Consider the following 20,500-nt stretch of genomic DNA (forward strand, 5'->3'; position numbering starts at 1 on the left):
TATTACAGAGAGTCCCAAAACCTCCCAAGAAAACCAACAAGAAGGACGGAAAAGCACCAAACAAGCAACAAAGCAAAACAACACCAGAACAGTACGATATGCCAGAAACAGAGAAGAGCTCTGAGCAAAACTACCCAAGGCGGTAGATGGAAAGAAAACGAAAAAAAAAAAACAAACCGAAAGAGAGATACAAAAGCCTCTAGAAGAGGGAAAATTGAAGATTAGTCGCTCCCCCAACTCTCAAACCAGAGATCTAGATCGGAAAACGATCTACATCCGGCAAGAGAGGGGAGATGAGAAGGAAAACTAGTTGGTTGGGTTTTGTAGAGAGAAGGCAGAGTTTCTCACACTAGATATGTTTTTATGTTCATCAACTGTTGAATTAAGGGACAAAAACAAAACTACAAAACTACAAAACTCAATCTTAAAGAAATGAATAAAGAATTCATAAGAAGACGAAATCTTCTCCTTCCTTCCCTTTTTCTTTCTTCCACCGACTCCTTTCTCACCCTTTGTCCTCTTGTTTAAGCCATAAAGCAATTAGATAAGTCTGCTTTTTCCAACAAAGATAGAGACAGAGAAAAGAATAAAGTAAAAACAATTGATTCTCCGTTTTTACTGGTGCAGCAACAGTAATCACAAAAGAACCTCACAGAGGTGTTGATGACCTCGCCTAGAGAGGAACCCCTAACCCCAATCCCAAATTCCATCCTCTTAAAATACTAACCCCAATCCCAATTTCAATAAAATACTATTTAAAACCCTAACTCCGGATGATTCACTTACCATGCCTTGTTGGTGGCTCCCCATCCAGTCTAAAGTATCTCCACATTTTCGGCACATCTGACATCGCTGCTCGATCAAAGTTTTCAGATTGTCTTCTCTTCCTCTCACTCCTACTCACGTCTCTCTCTAGTTCTTCCCCTTTTTGTTTGTGATTTCAGTCACAGAAAGTCGGGGTTTAACTCAAACTCAACTAAATGATATTTGCACTTTCAATTGGACGAAAATGACCCTTCCAGTTCAAATATTTAACGGCATAATAAACGTCGTTAGACGGTAGTGAGTTATATGACAGACGGTTTCAAAACTGAGTGAGTTAAGTGATATTATTGAAAATACAGTGAGTTAAGTGTTGAATATGTCATAACTCAGTGACCATTCCTGATTTTTTTCCCTTTTAGTTATTCTAATTACAATAAATTTCCTTATATTAGGAAGCCATGTATTTCTATACACTTTATGTACCTCTAGCACCTCTGGAGTAGTACCAAACGAAGATCCCCACTATCTCTACGTATTTGATTGTATAATGGGTAAGTCTATTTCTATGTACCACTGTGGCCCTGTGGGTAATATCACTATCTTCTTATCTGTCTATGCCTTTAAATGATAGTGAAATGGTATGTAACAACATATTCTGGCTTGTGATGAGTATAAATGACAATCATTGATCGATTGATTCAAAAATAATGTCATTCAAAACAAAAAATAAAAGCTCACAATTGAACGATCCAAAAATGGTGAAAAAAAAAACATAAATACAAAAAATTTGAAGAAGTTATTTGTTCTTCTTGATTTTGGACGACAATTTCTCCCATCCCACCCCTGATGTCAGTGAGATTTAAACTCATGACCTCCACGGTGTTAGTTAGGCTAGTTTACAGCACACAGAAGTTAGTGTAAGAAAATTTACATTTCTCCTCTTTTCAACTAACATGTGCAGGCAACTAGGGTTCTCTAGTCATCAACGACGACCTCTTGTGTCAACTATAACCAAAGATACAAGCTATTAGTGTGATTGATCCCAACCTCACCCCATAGGCATCCCAAATCCTTCATGCCCACGGAGGAAGATGCTAGATGCAAGCTGGCCGTCAAGAGGTAGGCAGACCTCTCATTCTATGTTATGTCAGGCACTACCACTCATTCCTTCTAGTTGAAACTATTATCTAAAGACTTTGGTGCAACCTAGTGCTTGGCTCTCCCGGCACTGGTTTGAGGGGGGATGTTAAGAGATGGTCAAAGTCAACGGAGATAATAGCCAAGTTAGTATAAATAGGGACTCTTATTATCTTTTACTGTAAGAAATTAGGTACTTTTGTAAAAATCCGAAAAATATCAAAATAGCTCTCAAATTTTTCTTTACTTTCCTCTGTTTTTCCTTCATCTTCAACCTTTCACCATCTTCATCAAAATCTAACAAGGCTTTGGCTTTTGACCCTTCCAAATATGCCTGGCATTTGAACCCGTAACCCTCAAACCGCACGCTAAAAGCCGCACGAACGCGCCCAATTATTAATCCAGGCTTAAAAAAACCCGCACGCCAAAAACCAGTAAATTAACGGGCCGTGCCGTGCTAAACCCATCAGGCCCGTTGGAACCCGTTAAGTTATTTATGAAAATTAAAGGGGAGTGAAATTTCACTCCCCTTTTTGTAAACCACACTCCTTTGTTAGGGAAATTTCCAATTTACCCTTATCGTCTTTATCATCCTCCCTTGCTTGACTTCTTCTTTCCCCTTTTCTTCTAAACCCGTATCCCCTTTAATTAGAGAGGAAAGTAGAGCACTGTGGGTCAGAGAAACCAGAGCCAAAAGAGAGAGCCGAGAAGCAGCCATGAGAGCCTTTATGGTTGTGTATTCTATATGGGTATGTGAACTCTGTAAAGGATTGAAGATTTTGGGGGGTTTAATGGAGGGTTTACATGATAAGGGAGAGAAAACAGTGTGAAAATGCACGGAGGAGGCGTGGAAGAAAGAAGAAAGAGAGGAGAAGAGGCCAATGGGTCACGCACAAAAGCACAGTAGTGGTGACTGGTGAGCTGGAACCACTCTTGTGACAACCCATAAAATCTCATCAATCAAAGAAATGGTTATGGTGTTAATCAATACCAGAATCTAAAAGTCCGAGTTTTTTGTTTTTTGTTTTATCAAGATCGAACATCACTAATGAAGATTCAATGAGGACATGTTCTAAGTTATCATTCAACCATTCCCAAACAGGGAGAAGGTGAGAAAATCAAACCCAAAAAAAAATTAATCTATTATATCATGAGGAATGCACCGGTGTAACCAACTTGGTTAAGAGCTCAAAGAATGAAAGGGATCAATTTTTTAGAAAGCAAAACCCCATAATCACAGCTGGGCAGCAGAACTATCTTCATTGGCATATTTTACCCCCTATGTTCCTAAACTCGATGACGACCTCAACAAGCTGATTCCCCACTATTCTTCTAGATTCTCTACACAATTGTCATTACTTGGGCGGTTTTTATGACATAACAGAGATTGCCTCCTAAAGCTGCATAAAGATTAAGCAACCTCTTTCTTCACTCTGTCAGATTATTGTGGCTTCAAGTTTTCTGCAACTGGATGTGATAACTAAACAAGAGTAGAGCATGTAGAGAACCAGATGCGAAGAAGAAGAGATTGAGAAGTAAGAGGGGTAATTGTGGAAATAAAAATATTAAAATGAAAGTGGGAGTGTGGTTTACAAAAACGGGGAGTGCAAATTTCACTCCCCAAATTAAAACCCTTTCTACTCCGCTTTCTTTCAGCAATCCATGACTCTTTGCCGTGCCTTCTGCCTCTCTCGTAGACTCCATGACTCCATCTCTCTCTTCTTCATCCAAACCCACAATTTCAGAGCGAGAGAAATCTGAGCTGGGATTGGGTTCTGAAGTGCTTATTGGGATTTGGGTGGAAACAAGGAAGTGAAGGTACCATCTCTGATCTCTCTCTTCAGTTCTTAGTTTGTCTTTATTGCTTTGATTAATCTGTGCTCTTTTGTTGTTGCTTCTCTCTAGAGCATTCACCAACAATCACAAACAACGAAATATATAGTTTGTTTTTGTTGCTTACGGGTAGTGAAGGCAAACCCGTAATTTGGGTTGTTGCTTCTCTCTCATGTCTTTACTGTTTTGTTACTTCTCTCAATTAATAGTTTGCTGAATCTGAGTTTTGTCCCAAATTGGATTTAATGTGCTGCTTTTTAGAGATGTCAAACATAAAGGCTTTGGGTATTTCTGATGAGGTTTTGCGTGATATGTTTTTGGGTGCAAGACCATTTTTCTGTAGTCTGTTTGGAATTTGGTAACTGAGGTGGGAATTGAAAGCTTGAAGCAAGTGCTAACGTGTTAGTGCTAGATTAGTAGTGCAATGAATATGAGGAGGATTTAGTGATTATGGCCCAGATTTGTGTGTTTGGAGAACTCAATCTCCTCAAAGTTTTATCTTTTTGTAATTGGTTGAATGAACCCGAAATGAAGCTAGATAGAAATGAAGAAGAGAAGAGACCAGAATCACCAGATATCTCAAGTTGGAAAAGGAAACAAGGTCGAAAGAGAGGAGAGAAAAGAACATAGAGATGTAAAAGAATAGTGTTAATTAGTGTAGAGCTGGCATGAGCTTTCAGTTCAAAGATATATATAGTTAAAAATGAAGATGCAGTATAAGGGAGTGGCCTGGTCTTTCTATTTATAAAGGGAATATATAATAAGGACTGGTTTTTGTGCGGAACAAAAATTTAATTTGCTGTTTTTTTTTAAATAGATATGAATATATTTCTCTAACAGTTGATCAAAGAATGAATCGAAAAATGAAATAGAAGGAATTTCTCTGGGATGTGTGCGGTGCAGTTATGGTGGGTCTCGGTTTGCAGATCGACGGCGTTGCAGCTGTTGAGGAGCGATGGGTCGTGGCGGGGTTCTATGGCGATGTTTGCATCATGATGGAGGAAATCCTGTCGGAGAGGGCGTTGGCATGGTGGTGGCTGAGGACTACTATGCTTGCTGCACGGGTTTGGAGATGGAAGTGTGGTCTGGGCCAATCTTGGCCTATTGGGCTTCAGTAGGCCTGCTATTGGAGCTCCTTGGGACAGAAATTTGATGGGCTAGGGTTTTGCTCTAAGCTCATCCCTATGTTTTTATTTCGTCTAATTACAACAAATTCCTTGTATTTTCAGGGACCTATGCACTTTTGTTTTTTTTATGTGTCTATTTATTATGACTCTTTCATAGTTCATAGGCTCGCTGAATAAGTGAGCACTGGTTGTCTAATGGGTGGTGCTAGCATATCACGTCCTAAACTTGTCCTTGGTATGGTAAGGGAAGGTATGTATCCATGCCATTCTGGCTTGAGTATGAATGAAATTGATGTTTGGTTCAAAAAAGAAGACGAATGAATCGAAAAAAAAAAATCTATAAGTAAAAAAAAAAAAAAAACTGTTTACGGGCTTACGGGTCTGCCCGTTTTAATGGGTTTAAAAGGGGAAAAAAAAATCTATTCACGGGTCTTAATGGGTTCCAACAGGTAACCCGCGAACCTGCCGGGTTTAGCTCATAAAACCCGTTAAGCTAACGGATTCTTACCAGATCGGCCCGTTAAGAACCCTGCTCATTAAAAACCCGCACCATACCCTCACGTTTCCCTTTTCTAAGGGTTTACTGCGACAACAGATTTGGTATTTGTGTGTGATGTTTTAGTTTCTGTTGATGGTTTGGTAATTCAAGAAAGTCATAGCATCATTAGAGATATTGAGATCGATATGCAATTTCAATTAGAATTCAAGTTATACTGCAATCCTATTTTAGGATGCGAACCAGCATGCACTCCTAAGATTGATTCCTGAAGTTGTTGACACATTGACTCATTTCCATTAGTTGGGAAATATATACCCATTCTGTACTTACAATTGGTATCATAGCGGGTCACTAGTGAGATCGTTTGGGCTACACAGAATGGAAAGATCAAGTGATCGTTCTACTGGGTCAACATATCATCCACCATTCCTTGATGATAACGCCAACTATGCTGCTTGGAAGGCTAAAATGAAGGCATTTTTATGGGCATAAGATGTAAGTATCTGGTCCATTGTTGAGAGTGGTTGGGAATATCCAACAAAATTAGTAAAGACAATTGAGAATACTTCAACTACTGAAGCTAGAGTGCATATACCAATGAGTGAGTGAATTGTAGATGAAAAGATCAAAAGTACAAACAATCAAAGGGCCCTAAACTCCTTTTACACTGCCTTATCTTCCGAAAAGTTTTAGCTAACATCTCATTATGAGTCTGCAAAGCTCAGTTTTGGAGGTTCTTGAGATTACACATGTGCTGACCTGGATTTCTATTATTTAATTTGGGTAATTAATAATGGACTAGTTGTACGAATAATTGTTATTGTGCTTTATTCGTAGGTTGTATGTGAAGTGTAATGGTTTTCGTACGTATAATTATTCGAATTTCACAGTTTAGGGGGTCGTGTGATGTTTGACTTTTTATACGTTGGGATTCTCGGAAAACTTCCTTCACGAAAGTTGTAGAACGCATCGATACGAGTTCATGGACATGTGGTTTGTGCCAATCGGAGTTCATATGAGAAAGATATAGCCATGGGAAGAAGTTTCCATTTTGGTATAAATTGAGAAAATAAAAAAAATTCATTCATAATTTCATATTTCCATTACTGGAAATATCTTTTCTCTCTCGGTCGACACCTTCAGTGTCTGAGTTTTACGTCTGACCCGACCCGAACCCAGCAATCCGACCCAGCCGGAACTTGCAGTTCCGATGACCTCTTGCCGTGAAACTTGGCCAACTGGTTCGTCTCCTCCGTCTGGTCGTCTCTGTGGCATCCTTTAGCGGCGATATCCACTTTGTACGGTGCAGCAAGGCGGCGCAGTTGGTGTTTTCAGACCCAACCGAAAAACACAACTCCGGCTACTTCGTGTTCATGCTTCCTTGGTTGAGTTCAGAGAAGGCTCCCTGATCGATCTATGGTGTTTGTTTGGATCGATTTACGTGGAAATCAGTTCAACTCGGATTGAGCAAAAATCCAAACCTTGTGAGGTAGTTTTCGACCCTTTATGCTTGTTTTCTGACTTCGAGCTAGTTATAAAAATTCACAAGCATACTTAGATGAACAGCTTTGATGTTGGGAGTTTTGTGAAATATTGAGTTTTGGCTTGCAGCGGTGCACCACTGCCTGTGACGGCGTTCTGGTAGCTTTCCGGCCATGTAGGGAACTGTTTTTGGTATTATATATGTTCTACTCGTTGATACGAGCGTTTCGATATATAATATGCAAATTTTAGAGTTCATATGGAATTGTTATGATTTTTACAGTTTCATACCGATCGATTTATTCGATCCGTGAGGATTCGACCGTCCGATCGACTTGTGGTTTGGTCATATCGATCGTGGAAGTATTCCGGAGACATTGGGAGGTCTTGGATGTGGTTTTGCCTCAATTGGCGCCACCTTGGGGATTTTAGTTCAAAATAGGGGTTTCAAACTTAAATCAAATGTGAATCGTTACTAAGTTGGAACCGTATGTGTTAGGTACTTGACGAAGTACTTTGGACGGTTATTTTGTGGATTGACGGCTTTGTGCTATATTGAAGATGCAGCGGGAGTTTCGAGGTGAGTAATCTCACAAGGTTCATTATGAACGGAATTACCATTATTGTTTTGGCATTAATTATTTAACTGTAAACTATAGTTGGTATTAATAGGCATTCCTGAGCGAATGACTACGTATATATATATATATTTACGTGAAATATATATATTCTTGTGGATGATGTGTGATGAATAATATGCATGATGGTGTTCATATTATTGTTGAATGTGACTTTTCAGGAAACAATATTGTGGAAAAAGATGTTTTCTATTATTTGAAAAGTATTGATCTTGATGTTACATTTTTGAGTCAAGCTTGACTCATTTTAGATGTATTGGTCTTTGTACCAAGGGTCACAGATGGTGAGCAAGGATTGGGAAAGCCGAAACTAGATGTTTGTAATGTTTTTAGGTCGGGTGCGACTTACTTAACGTTTGACTTTAAGACCAGACAGGGTCTAAAAAGATTATATGTCACAGATGGTGACAGGTCGCAGATGATGACCTTGATGTTTGATATTATGACCAGACGGGGTCTGAATATCACATGTCACAGATGGTGACAGGTCGCAGATGATGACCTTAATGTTGATTATGAGACCAGACAGGGTCTGAAAACCACATGCCATAGATGTTGAAAGGTTGCAGATGGTGACCAAGGCAGGAAATAGGTAATCACGTTCGTGGCCGGACGAGTGGTTATGATTTCAGTAGAACTATAATCTGTCTACCATTATAGATTATGGGGGTAACGGTCGAGGTTGCTGGAGACTCATAAGTATGTAGTTTTAAAGGAGAGTTCCGAGAGTATTCTTCTTTTATTGTCTAGATGATACTTGAATTGCTTCTTGATGGTTAAGTTAGCAAATAGAGCATTATCACAGCGGTGACTTATGTTGTCCTTTCGGTGGAAAGGATATGTAATGCTAGAAGGAATCATGGTTGCATGGTTTCCTTAAGCTAATGTGTGTGAGTTGTTGATTGATGTTCATGAGTTCTCATACGAGCTTTCATAAGCTTATCGGGTTTTGTTGTGTGGAAACCCGGTGCACTATTGTGACGACCTAAAATTTGTAACATTTTCTAAAAAATAAGTTTAATTTTAATTATTGTGCTAAACTATTTGTTTAAATATTATTATTTAGAGATAATTTTACTTGTTTTCTTTTGGGTTTAAGTAATTAGAGTAGCCCAAAGCTTTTGGCCCAAAACTCAAACCCAAAGTAACTTAACAGCCTATAGAACGATTTCCACGACAAAACCAAATTAAACAAACGTCTAAACTCAAAGCATTGTCCCGTCTCATCATCGGCTTCCTCACCCCCAGATTCTTCTCCATCTGATACACCAGCCACCGCCTTAGGAAAGTACAAAGGACATAGCCGCCGCCATGGGTAAGTAGGAGCTGTCAACAGCCTTGGAAATCAAGTTTCAGATTGGTGATTCCCCAAAGCTATGAAGCTAGAGCTGGAACCCTAGAATCAAGAGTTGGAACTCTAGAAATCTGGAGGTGGCGAGTCTAGTTCCTCTATGGGTAAGATTTTAATTAGAATATCCAATTTTTCTTCTGTTAGACCCATCTTGCTTTCTACGTTTTCACCTCCTTTCCAGACACTATAAATAGGCTGAACCATCTATGCATTCCATACAGTTTCATGAGTTGCTAGATATATAGACAAACAAGGGAGAGAGAGAGAGAGAGAAAGAGAGAGTTTTGGTATCTTAGAAGTGGTGGAGTAAAAACTCAGGTGTGATTCTTTTTACTGATTTGATAGTTCTTTGTTGGTTCTGATGGATAATTCAATTTGAAAATTGGGTTATGTTCATAGGCTATTATAAGACCTAGGGATTCATGATGATAGAAGAAGTTACAATAGAGATGAAGTTCAGTTAGGAATAAAGTTGTTGTTACTAGAACAAAACTAATTATTTCTCATCTTTTGTTTTGATTTCACTAGTTTTCTGGAAAAAAAGTTTTTGTCTTTGGTCTTTGAATTTATCCAAATTAGAATTTGAAATCACTTTGTATTTGGTTTGTTGTTTTTCCTTTAGTCATTAGAGTTTTTGGAAGACATAGATTAATAGAATCTGACTTGAGATGAGTCCAGAACCAAGTAGGAAACATATGCAGTTTTAAAGTTGAATTTAGAAAACCTTCACTCATCCTTTAAAGCCTTGTTGAAAGTGTGGTTTCTTTTATTTGACACTTTAGAAAGTCTATTTTCAGTATTGAAAGTTTTACACAAATTGGAGTTGTAGAAAGTACATTAAAACATAAGAGGTTAGCACACAGTAGCAGTTTCTGCGGAAAAACGTGGGACTGTAGCTGAACTTTAAAAATTCATAACTAATTCTAGAAAAATTGTTTTCAGGTGATTCAAATTTCGAGAGTTTCTTTAGGATGTCAGCTACAAATCATTAGAAGACCTTGAAAACAGATTTTTTTTTTTTGATAATCGAGCCAGTAGGGCGAATTTATATTCATCAAAAGCCAGAATAGGCCATTACATACCGTTCCGCTGCCATTTAGACAGACAACAAGATAGTGATAGTACCCACAATGGTACATAGAAAATAGACCCACTCATTGTACAATCAATACATAGACATAGCGGGATCCCCCTTTGGTACTACGCCAGAGGCGCTAGAAGGATCCAGCCCTCTCAACCTACTCTTAACCAATAAATCTAATTGCCTAGAGACCTCAATTGGTGTACAACTAGATCCACTGAGAATTAAGTTGACAAGACCAGACCAAATGCAAAACTACATGCACAAAGGTGCCTAGACTGTTCCTGAAAACGGAACATAATTGTAAATTAGACTAAAACTAAAATAACATAGTATGGGCCAAGGCCAAAACCCTAGCCCAAAGTCGAAGCCCAGCTGCTCCAAAAGAAAGCCCAAACTCAGGTCCAGCAGGTTGCCTGCAGCAAGCCCAGATCTATCTCCAAAAAACGCGCAGTGGTCGAGGAGCACCTCCGCCTCATCCAGTCGCGCCGACCCAAGTCCTCGCTGGCTAGAATCCTGCGTCCCACACCTGCCTACGTCGTCGCACCATCCTACAGCCACCAAGGCGACCCCAAATCAGCCAGAAAAACCGCGCCGCCCCAAAGCCCCTGGAAACTGAACCTCTGCTCAGTCCATTCGACCCACGCCGCCGTCACTAGATCTGCAGAACCCACGTTGCTGCTCAAGCCATCCTTGCACAACCTAACCACCACGCATAGAGCTTGCATCTGGTGCTCACCCAACCAGACAACGATCTGTCCCTTGAGCCGAAGCCACTCTCTAGAACAATATGAGCAAAGTAGCTGTCAATACCCGTCCGGCAGCGACTCATCAACGGCAAGGCAAGCCCATACTGATTCAGAACGCCACCGGACGAGTCGATTTTGCAAAACCCTAGACCAAGCGATGCTAGGTTTTTCGGAGCTAAGAGAGGCTAGTGCTTTCGGGTTCCCTTGAAAATAGATTTTAAACAGATTTGTACAGTTTTTAACGTTAATGTGACTGGGTCAGAAAACTGCGGTATTTCTGCTTGTCAAGAATAACTCACTACTCAAATTTTCTTAATATTTTAGCTGAGTTTTGTTTTAATTCTTTGTGTGTGGAACTAATAAATTCTATTCTTGCAATAGGAACTTGTTTTCATCCGGATACTTAACGTGAAAATCGATCGAGGTAGGGGAAAAACTTGGGGAGCCTCTATGTTTGCATTGTATGGTTGTTACATGATCATATTGGATGGTTGTTTACATGATTGTATGCATTTATGTCCTCTGTTTCTGTTTGTTTGGTGTGGCTGAATAGTCAATACACTTACTTATTCAAAGTATTTGATGCATCAATAAGACATGAAGTATAAGGGTGGTGATGATAATGTGAATATGCTATTGGAATAAGTATGTTGGTTTATCTTTTGTGTAGTTGAGTCTATAACCTCAGCAGGTACCATATCCCAGGTATGCCCACTTGTTAATGTGCACTTAGTATAGGATATTGAAAGGGTAATTCGGGACTGGCGAAAGGGGAATGGACAAGATGACTAGCAAAAGAGGATTAGGGGGATTGACTTTGGATGGGGGTTAGTTCATATTGTTGAATACTCTGAGTCACCTTTCGTGGTAAAATACATGGTATGAGACATGTAGGCTCGGTTTATTTTGCAATGTCGGTTATCGGGAATAGATAGTAGTTGCATCCATTCATTATTACTATTCTAACTATGATTTTCAAAGAGGTTTATTTCTCATACTGGGCAATGTATGCTCACCCCTTTTATCATTTTTCCAGGTGACAAATAAATAAGTTTGAAGTTATTTTACTACAAGGGTGTTTTTAATAATGTAATATACATGTGTGTTATTGCTAATCATGCTTGGGTTCCTAGACAAGAACTTGAAATATAGTTATCCTTTTGTTGTAACTGTTGGTATAAACCCCTCTTGTAATAAAGGTTGTGTTTCAATTTCGGAAACTTGTCTAGTATCGTTATTTTCCAATTATTCGTATTTCGATTTTGGAAATTTATTTCCATGATTGGAGTATGAGTTGCATCTCAAAAAAAAAAAAAAAAAAAAATTTGGGATGTGACAACTATTCAATGGTGTAGGGGTTAATCCTGCAGGTCAGGGTAATCGTGGCTGAGCTGAGGTAGCTTGTTGGCAGCAGAACGGGTAGGAAGCAGATTTTGTTAGTTTTGCCATTGTTATGACTTCCGTTATGTAGTAAGCTCTGAAGAGCATTTACGTTTTATTTTGTGATGACAATTTAATTCGTAAGTTGTGTAATATGTGACTCTGTGGAGCGGGTCAATATTTAGAATTGTGGGTTCAGGGCATCAATATGTACTTGCTATAAAGGGAAGATATCTCCATGTATTTTGTATTGATGGCTGAACGATCGTGCATGTATAATTATGAGATTATATATCGATTTTTATTTGTGTTAAAAATCAGAGGCGTGACAACACATGAAGGTATCTCTACTGTCAAGGAGTCGAAACTTCAACAGCTTATGCAAAATTTTGAGAACAAGAAGATGACTGATGATGAGTTATTTGATGACTGGGTGTGGATCCGATTTATAGGGTTGCTGCCTCCTCGAGGCGTGATGTGGCTGGCAGAAAGTTGATGGTAGCAGTCCGGCCGAAGTGGTGCAGTGGTTGCGGTCAGTATGAGGGAGAGAGAGAGAGATGGGTGCTCAAGTTAGTTGATTTTTTTTCTTCTTTTTTTTGCCTTCTCATCATCCTTGAAAAGATAGATTTACCCTAAAAAATTTGACAAAAAACACATTAATTAATGAAACATGTAACGGCATACACTAAAATTAGGTCGAGATTTGAAGTTCATGTACAATTTTGATAGTTTCGAAAGTTGATTCACGAAAGGTTAGAATGACCGATACTTTATATACTGTTTTTGAAATTTTTCCTGTTTAGAATAAGTGAGCTAATTTTGTTTGCAATGAGGGTTACTTGTCAATTTGTTTGGGTGCTTGTGTCTTAGCTCTTAACATATTCTAGCACAAGGTAACAATTAATATACATATTTTCTGATCATGTATAAGTAATGAAATTATCTATAATTTCAAAGCCTGAGCATGTGATAAGAGGCTAGTAAATAAATAAAGCTAACGAAGACAACAGTCGTTGTGGAAAAAGCTGTAATTTCTTATTTTCCTCAAATCCCGCCCTCCCGAATAACCCAAAGCTTTATTTCCCGCCTTCAAATCGAATCGGTTTCTCACCCAAAACCCTAATTTGCGAGAAACCCCCTATTTCCTTGATTCTCCACCTGCTTCTCCGTTAGGGTTTCAAAGTATGACGGAACTGAACGCGAAGCACCACCCTACTCTGACTCAAGCTCTGCTCTCTCGCGGCCCGACCAGTTCCACCGCACGTTCTCGGAACTCACCGGAGAAAACTCAGGTCTCCGTTCTTCAAATTTTTGCTGTTTTCCTTTGTTTATATATATGAAAATTAAAATTCAATTACTCAATGTCTGTATGGATAAGCTGATCCATGCCTTTGAATCTGTTTGTGGGCATGGAAATCGTCAAAACGTAAGCTTCAGGTGTCAAAATGTTTAAAATTGAAAGGAAATTAGATAACTTTGCTTGAAAGGTAACATTTTTATGTGATTCTTTGGAGCCATTGAGTTTGTTAAGTTGTGGGTTTCACACTTGATAGCAGTTACGTTGTTGAGTTGAAACTAGAGGCCGCAATTTATTGATATTTGATGCTGGAACAGGTGTTCGAAGGATGATTATCTTCTGAGGATAAACAAGGGTTCAGTTCGAGTTGCGGGGATGCAGGAATCAATATGAAGGTCAAGTTTATTATGGAGTTGTCAATAATGTCTCTGATGAACGACTTATTCGGTTGCTCAGATTGCTTTCTATAAGGCTATTATTGTAACTCCGAAATCTTTTTACAGGTTTTGAAAACTTATCAAATTTGCCTGTGTTTATCTTGCTTATCCTACACTAAGACTTTGATTCTTTAAGATTATCTTTTAGTGTATCAGATATAGCCTGAGTGTGAGTTTCAGAAAACTTAGGGTTCCTTGTCAGTGGTTAACTTTTACGAATGACTCAACAATTTAGTTAACCAGTCGGTGAGAATAAATGACTAAACATTATAATGGGTGCTTGTGATTAATTTGATGGGGTTGCATAAGATTGCATGGGTGATCTTGTATATTGGCAGCATAATATGGTTATCAACGGGTAAGATGTTGAGACAAGAGAGTTTGAAACACTTTGAATAGCAGTAGTCTTGGAGTAGGTGGATGGTATTTTATGGATCCAGCTCCTCTAAAGTGAGCAAATCATGAATTTCGTAAAGTTCATAAAATCTCCAACCTCGATGTAATCTAATGGTTAGAAAGATATCTACATCAGTTAACATTAATATCAAATTCTTTTTTCACATTTTCTTTTCAAAACAAATTATGTTTCACATTAACGTAAAAATTCTATGTTTTTTCTTTTAGAAAATAAACTGCAGTCATTGATTTTGGCCTATTTTCACGAACTGGATCCAACCCTAGAAAAGAGAGTGAATGAATGTTGAACCTACTTTCTTATCACTCTCATTACGATTTGTGCTTTGCATCCCTCCTTCTTTTTTTTTTTATCGATGATGGGTTTCTAATTGCCATGTATAATTGTTGGTTTTGGGGAAAAATTCGATCCCTAATTTATATTTTTGTCTGTCATCTGTTGGCTGCATGCAAGAGTCTTAATGTGTGGAGTATACTGGTTTGAGAAGACAATTGCAATTGTTATTTAGTTTTTATCCACCCATGACCATGGATCTCCCTAGTTTTTCTGTTTTCAGAAATCCATTGATGCATAGATACAGAAACGCAGGGAGCAAAAGATGAAGATTGAATTGGCCAAAAAATAAAAATTAATTAAATAAGATTAACGTAAAAAACAAAATTTCTTAAAAAAAAAAGTCAAAAAAAGAATTCTAAGTGACGTGGATATCTTTCTAGCCATTAGATTACATTGAGGTTGGAGATTTTATGAACTTTACGAAATTCATGATTTGCTCACTTTAGAGGAGCCGGATCCGTATTTTATTACCATAGATACTACAAGAAATTGAGCTTAGGAAATAGTTAAATGTGTTGGTGTATTGAGAGTAAACTACTTTTGGTGTTTAATATTTTGGGACTGATGGCACTTGTTTGGAGAATTGTCAAAGTGGAAAAAGTGTGTGTGAAGGGGAGGGGTTGAGAATATATGCTGTGCTAGTGGTGATGATCATGTGCATGTTTTAGAGTCAAGGAGGAAAATGCTGACATGTGATTTCTCCATTGGAAATGTGAAGTATGGTCCTCCTTGAGGTTTTGAAACGCCTCTTTTTGTTTGCCACTACTGGCTTAGTGCAGCATTGTGATAGATCAGAGGGAATAGTTGCTTGACAAGCTAGCAAGAGCCAAGGGGAGTAGGCAGGGTAACAGTTGCATTATTTATTGGAAATCTTAGAGGTGGAGGGTCATGTATTGGCTGAAACTTCAACCTCAATTCTTTTCTTATGGAGTTTGAGGAAGGGGGTGTGGCTCCTTTCTCCAACCTGGGTTCAGGTATTGGTTTTGTCTGAAGTCACCTCTTTTCTACAGCAGGTTGACCAAAATCTGAAATTATAATCTTAATGTTAGTTCATTTTTCCTCAGGTGATGTGTTATGAAAAGTTAGATAGGAAAAGTATTGTTATCTTCTGCCTTACATTTTCTATTTTTGGGTGATTTTTAGATTTAGCTTTGTCAAGATTGCACCTATTTAAAATTTTGTAGTCCCCCAGTCTCTTTCTCTCTCTATAAGTTGAATGGACAAGTCCAATGACGAGAATCAGTAGCTGGATTTGGTAATATATTATTTGAATATATTTGCTAATGCTGTGTGACACAGGACTAATTTGATGAGTACTTGGACAATTATGGACTGTTTGAAATATTAGAGTGATTGGGATTTCATAATTGAAAATTGATGTATAGACTACTGAGTTACCTGAGAGGAAAATTATCAAAATGTTAGTCTTTTTTATAAAATCTGATTCTGCTAGTCCATAAATCGATATGTGACCCCTGAGTTCTAGTGACTTGGTTCTATTGGCATTTGACTCATCTCAGTCTGCAAGTTGCATGTGAGGGTGCAGAAATTAGTCCTGAAATCTTACTCTTGTGTTTTATAACCTGTTTCAGGTTTGACCATGATATTAATAGCATATGAATCTACTAGAATTTCCTATGAAAATTTGTTTCCTATTAGCTGATGCTAGGACAAAGGCTCTTTTGGCTTATCAATTATCATCTTAGGAGCGTCGTTGACCACTTTGTTATGCTAAACTTATCTTTGATCCCTTCTATGATTTATTTCCTTTACCTGACCCAATATTGGTGAGACTCAGGCTCTTTTGGGTCCTACTTTCTTTTGTGTCCATACACTTGCTGCTTGTTTGTGTTATTATTGAGTCGTCCATTGATGCATTTAATATGCCTACCTATAGACTCCCCTTTGATTCGTTCTTTTTAATTTTCTTATACTTTCCATTTCGTTTGTTTGATTATAAGTATTTTCCCAAGCCGATCCACTTTATTTGTCAGTTTGTGTGTCTCCTATAGAGAAATCTTTATCCTCCGAAAGGTCGTGTATGATACTTTGGACAAATGGTGAATTAGTTGAACTTATAAAGATTCTTCACCTGTTTTTCTGAAGCAGGATATATACCTATTCCTCCAACTCATGCTTTACAAAGAAGCCTTGAAGCCTAAAGTTAAACAAAAAGGATACCAGTGATTATAACGTCTGTGCACTTCTCTCATAGACTTGCTGTTGGTTGGAATTGGGCGCTTCTGCTATAATCACTCCCTCCAAACACGAAGTTATCTTAGTATAGTGTCTTCAGTTTTATCTTTGTATGTGTGGGGTGTGTTATCATATGCAATTGTGCATTGTGTGCACGCTGGAGCATAATCCTCGATTCCTCGTCTACAGATGTGTATGCAAAGAACATTACAAGTTTACGTGTAGCGCTTAATGAGCTTTTTATTTTTTTATTTGTTTTATTTTTTAAAATTGTATGTGGCTTAATGTTTCTGTTGTGTTTTATTTTGATATTATTTAATTCATTTATATTTTCTGGTCCATTCTTTTGATATTATCAGATAGAAGCTATAGTGCAAGAAGCTGCTCAAGGAACCATATCTAGCAGTGATGCTCTTAATCTACGATGAGAGAATCAGGTTTGAAAATTTTTGCTCCCTAGCTCTACTTTCCAGCAAGCTTTGTCTTTGCATTGCATTAACTTTGTATAAAAGCTTAAATTGATAAAGTAGGTCTTGTATTTTTTTTTTCCAAAAAAGTGAGGATGAAATAGATAGGAAATTATTTGCTTACTTGGCTGCCTGTTTTCCAGTTTTACAAACACAAAATAGGAGTACATTTAAGATGACCGTAGTTAGTTGAGCAGGGACTTATCCAATAAGGAAGTTCTCAAAATGGATTATTGGTGGTTTAGATATTTATTAAAAGCTCTTGATAGAAACTGAAAGCTAGAACTCTAGGTAAATATCCACTTTCTGCTCAACTGCGAACTTGTAAGGGTGTCAGATGTGGTCTCCCTCATTCCGAAAGGGAAAAAAAAAAGGTTGATTTTGCCTCCTTAGCTAATTACTCTGATCAAGTTAACCTGAGTGATGAGATATAATATGGTGTCTGACATGTGTATAACCTATGAGACCAAAAGGCAGCACACAACCCAACAACTGTTTCTTTGATTGAGGACTAGTAGACTTGTAACCCAAATATAATGTAAAAAGGTCTTGTTTATCCAAACTAAGAATAATGTGATGTGCCACTATCTCTAAGATTAGTGAGGCTGCAGAACTAAAGAAGGGCCAAAAATAAACCTGAATTTGAGACGAAGAAATCTGAATAAAATCAAAGGGATGCACGATTTAATAGGCGAAGGTTACTAATCTTGTACATGCATGCTTGATAACTCTGGTGGTCTTTCTTCAGGTTTGCATTGGTACATCATCACAATCACATGGAGGTCCAGTTCCTATCCCTACTGCATTGAAGAACTTTTCAATGTCCCAGAAGGAAAAAACTCTTGACGAATTTGTACGGGATAAATGGCTTTCCTTCACTGCTGAGGATCATGTTGGACTTGGTGTCAGATCTTTCCTTGATCTGCTAATTTGGTTCCGCAATAATGATGTTCCTTCATGCGAAGTGTGTAACGAAGCTGGAGTGAAGGTTGTCTCTTCCTTTGTCTCACAATTGTTCGATTCATAGTTTGTGATTTTTGACTGCTCGAAAATTGGATTGCTTGTTTAGCATTATCAAATAATTCAAGTTACAGCATTGTCATTATATTTCTTCCTTCTTAATCATTTTAATTCTAGGATAATTATTACTAGTACAACTCGCTGATGTTGTTGTGTATGACAATTTGGTGGTGTATTACGTCTGACACGCAGTGTTATGCCAGAAAGAGGGTTGTATGTTTCGAATTCATCAGTACTGCCTTGGAAAACTGTGTGCTAAGAAAAAGGTATATTATATTGATAGGGCAGTAGTTTTTGCAATCCACATTTGAATAGATCTTTACATTGCCAAACTCTGCACTGATATTGATTAGCTTATTGACTCCCCTATTGATTTACATATTTGGTAGTAAAGAACAAAAGAGCTGTAGTGCTTAATCAATCTGCTTGATGAATTTCAGGGTGAAAGAGTTTGTCCAAGTTGTGGTACTCAATGGCAATATACAGGACCAAAAGCAGAAGCAGTAGAAGATGATGAGCCAAATTGCGCCACTCAGAGCCAACCACCTGTGGAATCCAAGAGAAAGAAGCTGAGAACAAGCCGAATTGGTGATGGATATATAATTGAATCTAGTTCCTCTCAGGCTTCCTTACCTGATCGTAATCTGAGAAGATCCACTCGAAATTCCACCCGCCTCTAATAACTTGATTTCATATGCCCTCTTGCAAGTACCCTGGAATATATATTGTATATTTTGCTCCAAACACTTGCATTCCTGAAAAGTAGGAGTGTAGGACTATGGCAGCTCTAGAAATCTGCCGTAATTTTGTTATAGCCAGGAAACTTGATGAATTGGGTGAGAAGATTAGGGAATGATGAAAAACTCTCTGCCTTTTGGATGCTTACTAGTCGGTAAAGTTATGAAAGCATTGTTTATATCGTTATTAGATTATTATGGCTACTGTTATTTTAGAATTTTCACATGATGCTTGTAATTTTTGTTACTGTTTTTTTTTGGGCTCAACGGTCCTAGGAGGTTTTGTCAAGTTGAGTATGGAACACAGCAGCGATGGCATAACTAATGACTCGATTTCTGCTGAGCATTACTACGTTGATCAATTCAGCCGTACGATCTCGAACACTCCAATGAGAGTTGAGCACCGAGTCATGGGTCATTATGGATCAAAATTGAAGGAATCCTCAAAAAGAAAGTTAAAAAAAAAAAAAAAAGGAAAAAAAAGGAAAAAGAAAAAAAAAGTAACGTTGCTTGCTTGATGAAACTTTCTGTCCTTCTGTTTCCCTTTTTTCTTCCCCTTTTCTGTTGGTCTAGGTTCTTTCACGTGATAATGAAATTTATCAGAATCAGAGTTAGGAGATTTAACTCATGATTTCTAAATACAATTGAATTTGAATTTCTAAAGAAGCAAGAGAAGTTGACACTTGACACTACCGCAACAAACTCTAGTAACTATCGATATGATGAGTTGCTTGAGGGGGAAAGGATAATTAAAGCAAAGCACACCAGAATCACCATTCATCTGTATTTATCAAGAGATCATTACAGGAAACATGGCTATCACCCGTCAGCTATTCCAAGTCTAAATTGGTATCCACATCTATAATGAGCAAAGTGAAGGGACCATATAAAACACTACAGAAATCAAATGTAATTAAACTCAAGCAAACAACACAAGAACATATAAAAATGACCACATGAATATAAGACTAATTCAGTTGCCAATTTGTTTAATTCCAATTAAGATTTGGTTGACAAAAAACACTAACACTACTAGAATTTTGGCTATGGGACACCATCTATTATGGGTGCCTATTGCCTACAGCAGCAACCAATATGAGCTTTAGGCACTATGCAGCCACCCAAGCCCAGTCAGTGGTCTTTGCTCCAGTTTCCATTGTGGCATAGAACACCAATACTCTAATGGTGTCTAATTTTGAATGTTAGAGGATTTTGTAGTCAATAACTACTTTGCTTTTTCCCATATCTTTTGTTAGCAATAGTACAATGTTTGGTATCAATTGTAACCACCGTTTCTTCGTGAGCTTGTAAATGGTGTGTAATTATGACCCACTGACCCTGCAATGGTGTGTGATTTGTTTGAGATTTGATGGATAATATTATCATTGCATTGCATATATTGGTGTGTAATTAACCCCCACCTGCATATAATGGTGGGTAAAAGTTCTCTCTACCCAGCAATTATTCATGAGATTGGCCTCACCAATATCAGTGCCAGTAATGGCAAATGGTGGGAATGGAATTTGAGAAAATTAGATATAAACCCAAAAATA

At 38.0% G+C, this 20,500-nt stretch overlaps 1 long non-coding RNA gene across 5 annotated transcripts; it reads left to right on the forward strand.

Moving 5' to 3' along the window:
• The first annotated feature begins 13,075 nt into the window (after positions 1–13,075).
• Positions 13,076–18,925, forward strand: LOC112163757. 5 transcript variants are annotated; one of them, XR_005799207.1, is made up of 6 exons: positions 13,076–13,334; positions 13,657–16,916; positions 17,083–17,160; positions 17,939–18,178; positions 18,403–18,476; positions 18,651–18,925. It is a non-coding gene; the product is annotated as an uncharacterized LOC112163757 (long non-coding RNA). The 5 variants fall into 5 exon arrangements; XR_005799206.1 differs by having other exon boundaries at positions 13,657–15,501; positions 16,637–17,160; XR_005799209.1 differs by having other exon boundaries at positions 13,657–15,501.
• The last annotated feature ends 1,575 nt before the right edge of the window (positions 18,926–20,500 follow it).

Source organism: Rosa chinensis, chromosome 5, assembly GCF_002994745.2.
Source record: "Rosa chinensis cultivar Old Blush chromosome 5, RchiOBHm-V2, whole genome shotgun sequence".
Classification (NCBI taxonomy): Eukaryota; Viridiplantae; Streptophyta; class Magnoliopsida; order Rosales; family Rosaceae; genus Rosa; species Rosa chinensis.